The following is a 17058-nucleotide window of genomic DNA, read 5'->3' as shown; positions in this document are numbered from 1 at the left end:
CAATATTTTATTCCAAAAGATGTTTTTTTCTTTATACAGACACACACACACACACATTTCCTACCTACCTACCTACCTACCTACCTACCTACCTACCTACCTATCATCTTGTATTTATTTTTGTGCTCTGAGTCAGTTTTTACTCCTGGTGACTGCCTGGACAAGTCCATACAGTTTCCTTGGCAACCTTTTCAGAAGTGTTCAGCCACTGCTTCCTTCCTAGGGCTGAGAGACAGTGATTGTCCCAAAGTCACCCATATATGAATATACTAGCTTTGTTTTTCTGTTTGAATAGACTTGCCTAAATAAGAAAAGCGGGGCGGGGGGGGGGCGGGGGGAGAGAGAGAGAGAAAAGAGAGAGAAGTATGGTGGAAAAGATATCCACATTTTTACTGATTTCAAGATGAAAAAAAAAAAAACCCTCAGAGTATACATCTAAAACCCTTAGGAAGTTGTACAGAATGTATATATATATTCATATATATTAGTTGCAGATTGTCTAGGTCACTAAAAACTAAGATTCTTCAGCTCAGACCAAAATGACTGAATTGAAGTATAGCTTTCTCTTGACAAATGTGAACATTTTTTAAAGCAATATTATACAGAAATCATCAATCATGATAATGAAGAGGAAGCTACTTCCATTCACTACTGAATATTTTAACAATTACAATAGGGGGGAAAAAAGACATGACAAGATAATGTTTGGATGGACATAAATCAGCACTAAGTCATTTGTAACTTTTTGTCATATGCTTCCAAAATCAATTTATAGATAGGTGTGATATACCTGTCTTCTGAAATATCATTTTTTAATAATCTGGAAGGAGAAAATAGAGGAAGATTAACTGGAAATAGGTTAATGGGTTGGCTGGAAAGGCTGATGAAACCAGTGGCTTTCAGTGGTGATCTCATAAAACGATTCTTATTTGAAAAACGTTCCCATTATGACTACATTAAGAAGCAAAAGTACTAATTTCCTTTTTATTCTCCTTTTTTTAGCTCTTTGCATATTACTCTTTATTATTTCCTCTTTTGCTTTTTCCCATCTTTGTTTTCACATTTCAAGGTGATTTATAAAGTCTTTTATCATACCAGTTGAGATGAGATGTTCATAGTGCTACTTCGTGTGTGTGCCTTTGAGTCAGTCTTGATTCCTGGTGACTGCCTGGACTAATCCCTGCAGTTTTCTGGGCAAGATGTTGGAAGTGGCTTGCCATTGCCTGCTTCCTAGGGCTGAGAGAGAGTGACTGGCCCAACGTCACCCAGTTGTTTTTTGTGCCTAAGACAGGACCAGAACTCCCAGTCTCCCGGTTTCTAGCCTGTTGCATTAACTAGCCTGTTGCATTAACCACTACACCAGACTGGCTCTCAACACTACTTTAAGCTTCCTGAAATTATGGAAATCAGGATTTTTTTTAAAGATCTACAAAGGAACTTAAGTATGACTGATACTAATTAAAAACAGCAATTTTAATACAGCAGAAAGACTCAGAAACTTCCAAAGACCAGGGAATTGCCTTTCTTCCCACTTTTGACTTTTAGCCTGTCTTGATTACTCTATATTATAGAAGCAGAGAAATAAATCAAGGTGAACCTATAAAGGCCTCTGATTGTGATTATTTTGCATACTGGCCTTTGACATTCTTGCTGTTGAATGAAGAGTTGCTGCTACCTCAGCCTTTTCCAAGGTAATACCCTGCCTATGTTTGGGGGATTACAACCCCCTTCCACCTGAATGAACATGGGCAGTGATTAGAGATGATGGGAGAAGTAGTCCAAAAATATCTTAAGGATATCAAATTAGGGAAGCTTATAACTGAACTCACACAGTTTTCTAAGGCATGGAATCCTGAATCAGCTATCATTAGCTGGCTTCACACATGTTGATCCATAATCAAATAAGCCACATTATTGTTTGGCACAATGGGTGAGCCGTCTAAAAAAACCATCAGCTTCTCAAATTTGACATTGCTGGCCACTCTGTGGCAGAAAAAAAAAGGAATAATGTGTGACACACAATCACTCCTGCAATTTCTGTAAGTATTTGAACTTTGGATTCTGGCTGAATTGTCTTCTATACCAGCATTTATAAGGACTCGGTTTAGGAACAAGCCCATGTTCACTAGAGCATGACAAATTTCATTTAATAATATTTTAATTGGAAATGGCTGTTACTTCAGCTAGTGGATGCTATCTCAGTGTTTGTGAAAATGTTAGAAAAAAATAATTTTCTGCAGTAGTTAAAACACTGAAGCCATTTCACATAAATGCAAATAGTTCCAATCTTATTTAAATGTGTTGTTCTGTTTAAGGTATTTATTTTGCCCACATGCAATCATATGAGGACCAAATGTAATGTATTTATGTGTCTTATAATAATTAATGACACTAACAGTATTATTTCTTATCAGTCAGTCCACATGCTAAAAATGTTGAAGAAATAATGTGAAAAGGAAAGGTACTGATGTTCAAAAACTTCAAATTTTACTTTATGTTGAAATTGAACATCTTTTCAACATTGAAATTGTTGAAATTCTCAGATCTCTTTCCATCTAGAGGGATACTTGTAAAGAATTGGGGAATCTTAGTATTGTTCATTCAGAGAAGGAATAGCACATGAAATAATAATTTCATTCTTACAGTGGGCTGTTGCACATGTCCAGTATATAAATCAGATCATCAGCATTTACACCAATCATTTGTTTGATGCCTAGAACTGGGAGCAGATTATTTCACCCAGTTTCTTTTTATGTGCATTAATAAAACACCAGCACCTGTGCAAACATCATAATAAATCAGTAAGGCATGCAACAAAAACAGTCAAGATGCAATCAAAATATCAGTTTACATTTGAAGAGTGAAATGTATAGGACAGAATGAACCCATAGTAAAATATAGAAAATGAGTAATGGAAATCTATTCATCACACAATGATCAATCATTCACAATGTGGATTTTTGGAACCTATCCTCACTTAAAAATAATAATGATAATTCCAAATACTATAGGCACCATAGAAACTTCTGATAGAGTTGGTTCATAAGCATCCACAGGGAGGGAAATGGGAAAAGTGACAAAAAGTGTGTTGCCCCTTATGTCCTTGTGTAGGATGCAATGATGCAAGTATAAAAGGGTGGAGTTTCCATCACAGGCTAGGTTTTATCTTTTTGGTGTCACCGTGGTTAGTAACAGATACCTATGGAACTTTAATTAAGTTTATCCTAAGTGGCTACATAGGGCCATTGTAAGTTATACATTCAACTTGTTCTTATCTGTATATAATATACAGTAGTAACATTAATGTATCATGTTCAGTTATAAACTAAGATTCATTAATGCATTATGCCCAGCAGACAGGTCATGGGGTAGGGAATGTCTGTCCTGGCAGGTAAAGCTGAACTAGAATTCTCAAAACTTCACCCAACATAGGTGAAGGAACCTGGGAATTATAATTCAGGAATATTTGAAGAACCCTAGGTGTGTGTGTGCATGTGTGTGTTAAATCTCTCTAAGGGAGATCGCTTGAAGGATGGATATAGATGTAAATGTGGGTGTATAAATTAGCATATGGGAATTCCCTTTTTGTATTACTTTAATAAATAGTTTTTGCTGAGGTTTTAACTAATTGTACATTCAAATTTATGGTTTTGAATGTAGATCATTCTGCAGAGACTTGGCCTAGTAAACTGATATATATTGTAAACTGATATATTGCAATTTATTTCAGTGGGAGAGAAATAAGCTTAATTCACCCATTGAATTTAATGATTATTCCTAGAAAAACTAGCTTGATTTGGATTGTACTCTGTGTGCTCTATGATAACTAAAATTTTATCAATTTTAATGGAATTGATCTTAGCATGATCAAGTCTGGATTCAGCAATATAATTAAAAGGATGCAAACTTTTTTTTAGAAGTCTGAAAACAATTTCATTTATACTAGCTTAGGGCTTTCTTAAAATAACTGTCTTCTGAGTCCAAAGGAGAATCATCAAGAAGAATCTTTTCTGTTTGCTATTGATGTGTTCCATAAAAGTTAGGAAAAAAATTACCTGTTGCAAAGCAATAAATATGTATCTCACTGAAGCAATTTGTGTGATTGCTGGAAGGAATTAATTATATGTATGAAACAGTACACTCTGTCATGTTGTTCCCTTATTCAGGTCATTTTGTGTTCCTTGGTGTTTCACAGACAGAAAGTTCCTTAGGTCTTAACATTCAAAAGTCCCCCCCAAAAAATTCAGGATATTATCATTAGCACTATATCAGAAATATGGTATAGGTCTTTTAATATGGTAACTACCAAACTAAAATAATAAAATGCAAAGTATCCCTTTTTTCATTTACCTATTAATGTGATTGTTACCTCTCCTTTTCTTCTAGATTTCAAGAGGCATACCTTACAATGGTGCCTCCTGCAACATTACTCCACCCAGTGAGGCTGGTTTTGCTGAAAGATAGGACCCATGAAGTTAGTTGAAGTTATCCCTTGTTGTACCAACTGAACATATTCAAGTTTGTATGAATCCTTCTCTTTAGGTTTTAGTGTATATCTTGGATATCCATAGGGAGAACTTGCTGTGTATTTACACTGGAAGCACATATTTATATAGCTATAAACAACTATTAGGAGATCCAGGGAGGCTGAGACATGTCTAAGCATAGTTTTGTTGTCCTCAGATTTGTAACTCTGAGATGTGCTTTGCTACTCATAAGAGTATTCACTTTTCTCCATAGTTTACATAAGGCATCATTTTATTTCTAATATACAATCCAGGAAATGCTAAATTCAAACAATTCCTTGGAGACATTCTGAGAAATCCACTTGACAAGCCAGTTTATTCTCTCCCAAGAATGTGAACTTCGCAAAGGATTGATTTTCAACTGTAGTTGGGTAAAATGGAGATGGAGTAAAAATCAAAGAAATTATACAACCCTCTTTGGAGTATTTTGCAGAAATACATTCAGGAGAATAGCAGAAAAATGGGAGATAAAACCAAAATGTTACAAAGAAAATAAAGTAATTCAAATAAGTTATAAAATTCATATATTTTTGGAGGGGCTGTCTTTATAGTTCTAAACATTAAAAGTGAATGATTACTGTAATGATCTCTTTTTTTCTCATGATACATTGTTCAGTATTTAACCTCTCACCTTTGCTAGGCACAGTTTCTCTTCCATTTTCCCTGAGGGTTAGGGTTAGGGTAAGCGGTAAGAGTAGGGAAGGATTTCTTTCCATTCACCATCTGATTAGTTTGTACTGAAATCATATAAACCAAAATAAAACTCAAAATATGTGAGCTGAAATGTAGATGCCATTTCATAGTCACACTTCTCAGATATTTGCTATGCAATTCTCTAAACAACAAATGCTTACAAAGATGCATACATTAGAAAAAAAGTAGGTTCAAAAATCCATGTCAATGGAAAATATGAACAATCTGGTTGTTTGAAAGAGCTCTAACTGTTGGGTGGAATTTTTCATAAGAAATAGTTGTGCTTGGGCCTCTGTGCATTGCTTCAATTCTTTCCACTAAAACACAGCACTGAGATCAGTAATCCCTCTTCAGAGCCCATAGGATAGCAGACCTAGAAGACTTTAAAAGGGTATTAGCCATTTAATGGACAATATAAATGGCTAATAATGAAGATGTAAGCTGTCTCCTGTGCTCAAGGTAGTATTTCTTTAGAAGCCAGCTGCTGAGGATTAGCAGTGGGGCTTCTCAGAGGCATCAAGCTGGCTATGCAGGAAACAGGGTGTTGCATAATTAGATCTTCTAATCCAGTGACTCATAGTAATGCAACTCATAGTAAGTCTTCCCTTTTTCCCAACCAGTAAACTTCAGGGAAAGGACTGACATCTTTTTACCCAAGTACGAAGTGAAGTCTTATAGAGGGCTTTTGAAATTCATCTAAAGATTGCAGGTTGCTCACCCCTATTTTAATGTTTTCTTAGATTGTCCTTTTCTTGAAATAATAAATATGCTTGCAGTAGTATGAGAGGAAAACAAAGAGCACCAGTTTCAGTGTATGCTTATAATATACTTCATTCTCAGGACATCAAAACAGTGTTCAGAAATCAGACAAGAAAACACCCATTGATTTTTTTTAAAATGACAGTGGTTTTTTTTAATGGTTCATAGACACAGGTTTATTTATTAGTAATCAAATGTCCAGCAAACAGGCTACTTCTGCTTTTAATTTGAGACTCTGATAATAACTTCATATTGCTGTTATACTGGGGTGTGTCACAATAGAACTACTTTAAGAAATACAACAGATAAGGAGGGATACACACTTAAAGTAAATGGCAGCTTTTAGCATGCTAAAATACAAAGATGGAATGCTTTCTGAGGCATATGGCTGAATATAGGACTGACATTTGTTTGTTTGTTTGTTTAGTTATAACATTCGTATCCCACCACAATCAGCTTGATTCTGCAGTAAGCAGAGTTGATTGAAGATGGAGCAATGTTTCTGATTGCCACCCTTACCCCATCCTCTGGGCCAGTGTTTCTTAAACTTTTTTTTCTCAGGACCCCTTCCTACTTTTAAAAATTATGGAGGACCCCAAAAGAGCTTTTGTTGGTATGGGTTATATTTATCAATATTTGCCATATTAAAAATTAAAATGGATGGATTTGTGGAATATTTATTTATTGAATCATGTAAAAATAGCAGTATTAAGCCCATTAGATATCAACCTAAATAAACTATTTTTCATGAAAAAAACTATATTTTTAACCAATAAAAAATATTGAGAAGAGTGGCATTGTTTTAATTTTTTGTAAATATCTTCAATATATGGCTTAATAGAAGACAGATGGATTCTCATATCTGATATTGCATTTAGTCTATTGTGCAATGTTGTTTTCATTGAAGTATATGAAGAAAATCCAGATATGTACTTGGAAAAGGGAGAATTATTTCGACAGCCTTTTCAGATAATTGTGGATAGTCTTCTTTGATACTACACCAAAATTCCACAAGTGGTAGTTTCCCAAATGTTAGTTGCAATGTGGAATCTAACATATCAATGAACTTTTCATATTCAGTTACATTAGAACCTAGTGGTCTGTCTTGTACTTTAAATGTATCTTTTACCCATGCATGATTTTAGAATATGCTTTGATTGTCTGGAAAATATTGGTTCACTAAGTTCTGTAGATCTTCCAAATGTTGACACATTTCATTTTGTTGGCCCCAGTCCAACAAAACAATCTAAAACCCACAATATCCTTGCCAGCCCAGGTCTTTCCTTCAGGCCACCAGTGACTGCAATCAAATCAAAACAGTCCATCCAAATTCTGAGTCCCACAAAGAGGGAAGCAGAAGATACTAAGATAGCTGCTAGACCAGGTGGCTGGCCAGGTGGCAGCCACAGGACACAGGTTGGTTCTCCCATAGCACCAACACCCACTCCTCCTTCTGCTGCTTCCATCCACTTTGATGTCCGAGTCCTCCAGTCAGCCAGGACTCCTACTCCTAGAGCCACAGCCACAGCCAACTCACTTCAGATAGCTGACACAGCCAACTGCTATCCTATTCCCAGAGTGGGCTGCCAAATGGAGGATGGAAAACAGGCCATGGTCCACTCAATTCCCACCTCATCATGCCACTGCACCTTGAGTGGCCAGCCAAACACCGCCAGTCATCTGTACCAAAATCAACCAATCCACAACCCCACCAGGCTCCATCAGCAGCCTGCCCCACCATTCCATACCATTCCATGCACCAGTTGCCAAGATGCCGCTGTCTGCAGTCAGCTCACCAATCCATCACTGATGGTCAGATAGGTCCAGGCAAGGCTTTGCTGTTCCTCTGCTGCTGCCATTGCCATTATCTTTTCTTATGATCGTTTGATGGGATTTTAATATTGTATTATTTCTCCACGTAGGCTGGAAATAATTTTGATTTCATGGACCCATTAGAGGGTCTTGGGGAACCCTCAGGGGTCTTCAGGCCACACTTTGAAAAACCCTGCTCTAGGCAAATGTCTAAAGCTATTTTGATCTTCTGTATGGTTTTAAGGATACTTGACATATGCTGAATGTTTAATATAACAAACCTACCTTAATATAAAGCAGTCCATGTAGTCTAGTGCTGTCTACTCTGACTGGCAGCTGTTACCTAATTTGCAGCTTCCCTCTAATGGACATACTGGGGACTGAAAACACATACATCACAGAGAATTTATAAATGGTACTAGTGAACTAAATTAATTTTGTTGTAGTACTTGATTCATATGGTAGTGCTAACATGTAGATTGGAACTGGACAAAAAGATAGGTAGGCCCAAGGCAAAATTGATTTGTTTGTTTGTTTAAAATGATGACATTTCAATTACATAACTAGCATGAATACAATCACGCATGTACACACACACACACACACTCCAAAGCTAATATTTTTCTTTCTGTTTACATAGAAAATTACAGCTCAGCTGTAGTGTTTGGAAAGGATGTAAAGATTATACACCCTCTCCTTGTTTAGCAATCAGAATTCGTTCCCTAAATTGAAAATGAAATGGTCACTAAGTGAAATGGTCACTAAGTGAACAAGTGACTGAGAGAGGCACAGAGAGAGAGACTGCGGAGATCGTTGGTTGCTGCCGTCTCATTTAGATAAAGTTCTCTCATGCAGCAGTACCAGCATTACTCTCACTCCAGTATGTGCTGTTGTCAGGCTCAGAAATTTGATTGTAAGGGCACACATTGGTTGGAAAGTGATTTTTTTCAAAAATTATTATTATTATTGTATTGGTGGACAGTCACTAAACAAGTTGGCTGCTAAACAAGGAGTGGCAGTACTCATATTGTGGAGCATTACATGTGGGCTCAGGACAAGATACTGAGTTTTCTTGCATAGTGAGATTAGATCCCATTGAACTTGCATCCATGAAAATATGTATAATATCACACTGTCAAACCTTAAATATGAATTTTTGATAATCATGATAATCCACGAGCCAAATTTTCTTACAGAGTATTAACTACCTTTTTGAATATAACTAAGCAGTCTTGATCACTTTTGAATGACATAATTATACTACCTGGGAGTTTTATTTCATCATTTTTAAAGAGTGAGAAGAGTGAATGATTTATTTTAATTAAGTTTTGCAAATGACTTTCAGAATATAAATTACTTGTGATTATATATATATTTTCCTATATATAGGAAATATTTTCCTATATAATTGCTCATTAATTAAATGCAGCATTATAGTTACATAAACTAAGGGTATGATTTATGCTTATCATCTATTCTGTCTGTTTCATGATACCCCAATTGATAGTATTCCCATAACCATCACTTGAGATCTAAGAATTGATGAAAATCCTGTTTGTTTTATAATTTATTAGTAGGCCAGTATTTCTGGCACCTTTTTCAAGAGCTTCTTGGGGGAAAAAGTGTTATAACCAATTATGTTTGCATGCAGGTTCCCTATAATTTACATAACTGAATATAAATTGTCCCAGAACCTTTGCTGAAATGCGGAAAAACCCATCACAAAGCAAAAAGTACAAATGTCAAATTTTATATATTTTAAGTGTTACCAACCATTTCTTTTTTATTAAAAGGATGTAAACTACAAATTCCGTATGCAGTGCATAATTAGAAGAAAAAGAAGAGGATGAACTTAGACCAGGATGAACTTAGACCAATTTCCAGAAAATTCTCTTCCTCAATTTGCTGTTGAAAAAAATATTATTCAGAAAGCAAATCAACAATCCACTTCTGCCAGTCATTCCAATTTATATTATTGATCGTTTGGTTATTCTCTCCCCGATGCATAAAATATACATAATGTGTGAGATGTGAATACATCCAAATAATGGCAATATAGCCAAGACAAGCTTGAAAGTGTTTGGCAAGCAACAATCACTGCAACTTTACATTTTTCCTCTTCATAATCAAACAGAAACACAGTTGAAGCTTCAGAAAATGAGGTGAAAGGCCCCGTCCCCTGCACCTCCAATTAAGCACAAAGTCACAACGGGTCTCCAAGCAACCTCAGCACCATCCACCTGACACAATAAGTTGGATATGACGTGATTTTCTTTTAAAATACATAACCTGGAAATCCTTCCATCACTTTATTTTTATTATTCTACTTGCATGATATTTGAAGACTGGACTACTAAATACTGCTTGCAGGTATTTCTATTTGTTTATTTATTATCCTCATCCTCATCATCCCAATTTATGAGCCAGATAAATCTGTAACACCAACTTTAAGAGAGCTCAGTCAGTACACACCCCTCCCAACTAAAATATTTTCTATAACTGATTGATTGAGGTGCCATCAAGTCAGTGTGGACTCTTAGTGGCTATGAAGAATGACTGCCTTGAAACAGAAAACGGTGACTGCTGAGGTGAATATTTTTTTCTCTGTAGTGGTTTGCACATAGTGCATTTAGGCATTTGCAGAGAAAAGCGGGGGGAGGGGGGAGTTTAAATTCCTTAAAATCACTTACAAACTGGCATGTATACAGATTTGTTTGTTTGTTTTTTAAATAGGGGTTCTTTTAGGTTTGTCAGGAGATGCTGCTGGAGTGAAAGGTGAGTGGATGGGACGTGGGGCCAAGGAGAGAATGGCTGGGAGTCCCACGTAGACTGTAACACTGACACAACTGAAGCAAAAGAAGGAGCCCACAAAAAAGAAAAGAAAAACAGCCAGAAGAAAGGGAAATGCAGCTCTAGACTGCACATAGTGGTAGAGCAAACTGCAAGTGGTTCCAGTGCTGGGCAACTGGACAAGGCTGTGTTAAGGAGAGAAGGTCTAAGCAATCCTATGCCTTTGTTGTAGATAAGTATGGGGGCAGAAGGAAGAAACTAGCAGCTAAGCATTTTAAATTGCAAAGTAAAATTTATAGTTAGATTTTGTTAGTGTATATATTCACATATATGATTGGTCAAGACTGACAAAATCAGTGCCGTGGCATTTTAACTCCCTGGACACACTCAAAGGGGCAGAACTTATGGAATGATGCTGTTCTCATAATTCGGATGAAAGTGACAAGATCCTGTGGAAATTTCTGGAAGGGAATCATCTTTGCTTCAGGAAATAAAGTCTTGGACTACTTCTGCACAAGGCAGGCTGACTTTCTGAAACAGTTTGCGCATTCCCAGCATTTGACTGAATGTTTGTCTGAGTTAATTATTTTGAATGTCAACACTTTGTAAGGAGCGAAGTAACATGTGCTGAAGCTTTGAACAAGTTAGATTTCAAACCACCTTATCTTTTTTCCCCCTTATTAAGAGCTTATTACATTCCTTTGCCCAGGTCATCTCTTTCGTGATCAATACACCTCACCCGGTTTCATTATCTGTGAGCATTTTTCTCCTTGTCAGAGGATTATTATTATTTTTTTAAGTGTACATGGCATATTTCTAGCTTAAAAAGCAGAAGATAATTTGCTACACACTAGCAATCTGCTTTGGGAAAATGGGCACAGCTATAGAAAAGTAGCTGAGTAATAATCAAGTTGAATGGATTTGGGAGCCTGTGTACACGGGAATATAAAAGGAAACTATCTTGGATTCCTTTTACACAAATATCCTGTGTCTTTTTTTTTTTTTTAAGAGAAAGTTCAGCAGAAAAACATAAATAAGCAGCATCTTAGTTAAATGGGTTCATGCGCAAATTACTAGAATTAAACATGTCACTTTTTAAAAAAGTAATTTCCCCCATCCCATATTTAGAAAAGGGTAGTCAAAAAGGTGAAAGAGTCTCTCTAACTGCAACTAAAAGGTAGCATAACCTATTTTTGTAATGAGTCTCATCCTGTTAATTTTGACTATATTAAAAAAAAAAAAAAGTTAAAATGTTCTTTCTGGGAAAACAAAGGATAAACCTGAATTCTAATTGAGTCTTTGCATCCTGCTGAATAACTGAGTGTGTCAAACAGAACTCTGGGGAGGCATTTGGTAGATCAGCCTTATTAAAACTTCTGTGATGTGTCAACAGGGTCAAGAATGGATTTCACAGCTAATGGGGTCATTCAAATTAAGGTCAAGTCCTTTTTGAACAATATCTTCTTTTCTTTTTCCTCCACAACGGCATCATTCTTTCAAAATGCCTTTTTATTTTTGTGGGCTAAAAGCAGTCAAAACATGTTGCAACCTTTGTTTTCTTTGTAACTAATTCAATAATTGCAGTCTTCCAAGTCCAATGACTAGTAAATTACACATCTATTCTGTTTGGGCAACTGTTACTCCCTCTTCCCTGGATGGCTTCCCACTCCTACTTTTAATTACACAAAGACTCCTCTGCGTCCCCTTGCTCCTTCTTTTTAGCAAAATTTCACCTGGCCCATCATTTGCATAGACATGCAATAGCTAATCAACTGTGGAGTCCTTGGGGTTCTCTGAGCTTGGTTGTTTTCTTGCAAATGTTTCATTACCCAGCTAGGTAACATCTTCAGTGCTAGAGTGGAATGGGGTTTGCTCTCTGTTTATATGCAGTGGCATGCCCTGCCAGGGTTGACGGGGGTGTGGGTTTTGTTTTCTTTTGTTTTTTCCTCTGGTAGTTCCTTGATTAGGCTATTGTTTACTGCTTGATTGTATGTCTGGTGATTGCATTACAATCTCTGCTATGAGTCCTGACAGTGGTGATCCTATGGGTGTGCCTCTGATTTGTTCGTCTATTTGTCCATCAAACTGAAAATATGTGGTGAGGCAAAGGTTGATGAGGTCCATGATTCTGAGTACCTGGGCACCTTGCAGTCATTGAGTCAACTATGAACTCCTCTGTATACTAAAGTATTCTAGAGTCAAATGTGAGGCCATCTGTCCGACAACTAAAGCTTGGCTGACATTGGGTGATGCAACAGGACAATGATCCCAAGCACACCAGCAAATCTACAACAGAATGGCTGGAAAAGAAAAGAATCAAGGTGTTGCAATGGCCCAGTCAAAGTCCAGACCTCAACCTGATTGAAATGCTGTGGTGGGACTTCAAGAGAGCTATGCATAAACAAATGCCCACAAACCTCAATGAACTGAAGCAATGTTGTAAAGAAGAGTGGGCTAAAATTCCTCCACAATGATGTGAGAGACTGATAAAGTCATACAGAAAACAATTACTTCAAGTTATTGCTGCTAAAGGTGGTTCTACAAGCTACTGAATCATAAGGTGTACTTAGTTTTTCACACATGGCTTCTCCATTTTGGCTTTCTTTTTGTAAAATAAATGATGACATGATGTAATATGTCAACTGTTGTTGTTCATCTGAGGTTGTACGTACCTACCTTTGAGAACTGCTAAGGACCAGATGATTTTTATTATGTCCTGATATGTAAAACCATAGAACTCAAAGAGGGTGTACTTTCTTTTTCACATGACTGTACTGTTATAAGAGCCAGAATGATGGAGTGGCTATAGCTGAACTAGCACCAGGGACATCCAGGTTCAAATCTACCTTCAGCCATGGAAACATACCAGGTGATTTGGGGCCACTTTCTCTCAGCCCAACCTACTTCAATGCATCACTCTTATAAGAATAAAATTAAGCCCCCCTCCCAGTTCCTAAAGAATATGTTTGACATAAATCATAATATCAACATAGCTGAAAAGGCATTTTGACATAGTGGGAATGGACAGAATTTCAACTTATCAATTACAAAAAATTGCATTATTTGGAACATAGCATATATTACAACAATATATTTAGCTGTCCTTGGTCTTTGGGAAGCATACAATAGCCAAAAATATCAAATCAGAACTATCAGTAATCAGAACTATCTGGTAGACTGGGTGTAAATAGATGAATAACAACAACAACAACAATATAATAATGCATAGTAGTCATAATAATAATGCCCGATGAAGAGTGCCTCTGCAATAAACAATATGGTAAGACGTAATTTACAGAAACCTATACTGGATTGGTCATTGCCCGAGTGAACAAGGACCATGCTAGGTGCTAGGTGTTTTAGTTCCTGGACATCTGGTGGCAAGTGGGCTATAGGACTCAGTATTGTTGGCTGAGCAACCAGAGCCAGCATCTGCAGGACTACTGGAAGAAAAGTTGTTACCCATCGCAAATATAAGAAGACTAAAAACAAAAAAAAATAATGATCTACTATTACAAATCAAGTCCAACGAGAAGAGGATATCTGAAAAGAATGTACCGTTTCTGGAAAGAACAACATCCAGAATCAGAAATAACAGAACTGAGGCTAGCAGATCAATGTCACTTTATAATATGAAATAAAGTATTCACACAAGTAGAATTGGAAGAACTACAAAGGTCTACCCAGAGCAAAGAAAATGAAGCCTTGCCAGAGGTAGCTCAGACTGTAGAGGCAAACCAGGGGGAGTCAGCAGTAGAGGAAGCCAGCATAGTTGTTGAATTGTTTTTATTCCCAACCAGCACCCTTTCTACTACCTTCTCTTCAGAAAGAACAAAGCCCTCTAACAAAAAAATAAGAGGAATTGAAACAAAAAATAACTAAGCATCTAGAAGAGCACAAAAAGAACAGAATAAGGTTGCCTGCATTGAAGCTGATTACAAAGAAACAGCTAGCAAAAGTATTGAAAGATACCAATACTGTAATACCAAATATAAGCACCAGCTCACTGCAAGAAACAAAGCCAGCTGATGTATAGCACGGCTACAATTATAACTGAATACCTTGGATGCAAAATCAACAAACAAGGGGGAAAAAAGCCAAATAGTACACCACCGAAATAGAAGATCAAGTTGGAAAATAAGATCAACATGCTAAGATCAGATGCAAGCAAGGTAGAAAAGATGAATGAAAAGAAGCTGAAGAACAAGAAGACCAAAGAATACCTGATCAAGAAATATCAGGAAACAAGGAAGATCAAGGAAGCACTGGAAATAATAAAGCAGCAAATAACAGCCATAGCCAAGAAGATCAGCAGATACAAAGCTTGAATTGCATAGTACAGGCAGAATCTCCAATTTCAGTCGAATCATAAACATTTCTACCAATCCATCAATAGACAGACTGCAATGAATCAGTCAATACCTGACAAAGAAGAAACAGTGCAGTTCTGGGCATAGCTGTGGGACACCCCCCCGAAAAAAAAAAATACAACAAGAATGCAGGTTGGATAAAACAAGTGGAGTACTTCCAGGGGAGTAATGGTGGATTAAAGACAGCTCCATTTTCATGGAACTGACGACCATGGCAGTTAAGAGGAGCCAGCAAAAAGTCTGGCTCTTTTGAACCATCTCTGGAGAAAAGAGATCACCAGATCACCCACAGGTACTCCTTACAGAGGTTCCCTGTGAAGAGATCACAATTTAGCAATCTCCAGTGGGTTGAGTGCTCTATGATTCGCAGGAAATATTGAGTCCAAGCTGTGGTTCAGAGCCTCCAAAGAGACAGTAGATTTGCTTTCACTTCCTCTTTTAATTAACATTGGAAATTACTTATTAGCAATTTACCTGGAAATTAAAAACTTCTGAAAGGCAAATTGCTGTACACCAGGAGAATTTCCTTCTATCCTGGGACAAAGAAGATTAAAATAAGATTAAAGATTAAAAAGAAAAAAAATAACTTTTGGAAAACAGCAAAAGGGAGTTAAGAATGATGGCTGTGGACAGTTAAGGGGCTAGATGGGTTTGAAAGCATAGTTTTTTAATGGACTTTTTAAAATGTTATAAAAATACAGCAGATGCTTTTGGAATTAACTGTAAGAAAACCTATTGTGGGAAAATTTTGGCTCTGAAAATAAAGAAAAGATAACACTGGGCCTTGAAGGTTAACTAGAGGGAACCAGAGAGCAATTAAAGGAAAAGATACTTCCTAACATAGTGGAGGAACATTGTTTTACTATAGAAGAATTTAAATCTGTTTGGGACAATGTGTTCAGGACTTACTTTAAAAACTGGATCTAACTGAGGTTATAGAAGAAGAAAAGATTCTACTGGATAAAACAGAAGCTGGGGATGATTTGAATAGGGATTTAAAATGGACTTTAAAGAATTGCCAGACTATAAAAGAGATATGGAAGATATGCAAAAAGATGTTGTGGATTTCAAAATGGACTTTAAAATATTTGACTACAAGAGTGACATGGAGAAAAAGTTGTAATGGATATACAAAATATGCTGGCTGATATTTTAATAATTTAAAGGGATATCCTGATTATAAACCAGGAAAGTGACTTGGAGAGTTATCTTATTTTGGATCCACAGAAGGGAAGTACTAAATCTCTGAAGTTGCTACTGAAAACAGATAGGGAGAAAATGATAAGAAATCACTATGTGGGACTTTATTTGAAGAAGCGACTGAAGATTAAGCCTCTTAAAAAGAAGAAAAAGGAGTTCAAAGTGGGCTTATTTGACCAGGGTTAGATTGTATAAAATCTGATTTTGGGTTGTTATTATTGGAATCATTTTTTTGACCAGGATTACAACACGATGTAAAGATTTTTTCATATAGAGTAAATCTTTTACCTCCTACTTGTTAGAGAAAGTTATGGGTTAGAATGTAAAAGGGATCTATTGGATCTAGTTTAAAATATTTATGTTACTATTATTGATATTCTTTACACCTATGGGGATAAATCTTTTATGTCTTACTTATTAGAGAAAATTATAAGTCAAAATGCAAAATGGATTTATTTGTCTAAGCTTAAAACATATTGGTTACTACTACTGGCACTCTTAATGCTTTTGCTGAGTAAGATTGATCAATGAATCTTTCTATAATTTGGTTATTGTTCAGTGATGAGAAATGGGAAGGAGTTTTTTTCTGTAGGTGTTAAGTTGCTGTAAATACTTAGACATGTTTGGAGGAAGGGGGGAGTCACTTTTTATATGTCTTTCTTTTTCTGTTTTCTTTTTCTTTCTCTTGTTCTCTTTCTCCTCTTTTGTTTGCATATCTTTTCTAATTCTGTATTACTTTTTAACTATGCAAAACTCTAATATTATTTTAAAAAAAGATAAAGGAGGTGGAGAAGGAAAAAAAAGAAGCTGAAATGAAAGAACTTGTAAAAAACAGCAGAAATGGTGGAGAAATGGGCAAGATGATAAAGAATTGATTTGCACCAGGTGAAGATGAACTGCATGGTTTT

This window comes from Python bivittatus, unplaced genomic scaffold (genome assembly GCF_059951505.1).
Source record: "Python bivittatus isolate LINGU-HERP-01145 unplaced genomic scaffold, Pbiv_v1 ctg000840_np1212, whole genome shotgun sequence".
Classification (NCBI taxonomy): domain Eukaryota; kingdom Metazoa; phylum Chordata; class Lepidosauria; order Squamata; family Pythonidae; genus Python; species Python bivittatus.
Note: the sequence above shows the minus strand (reverse complement) of the source record.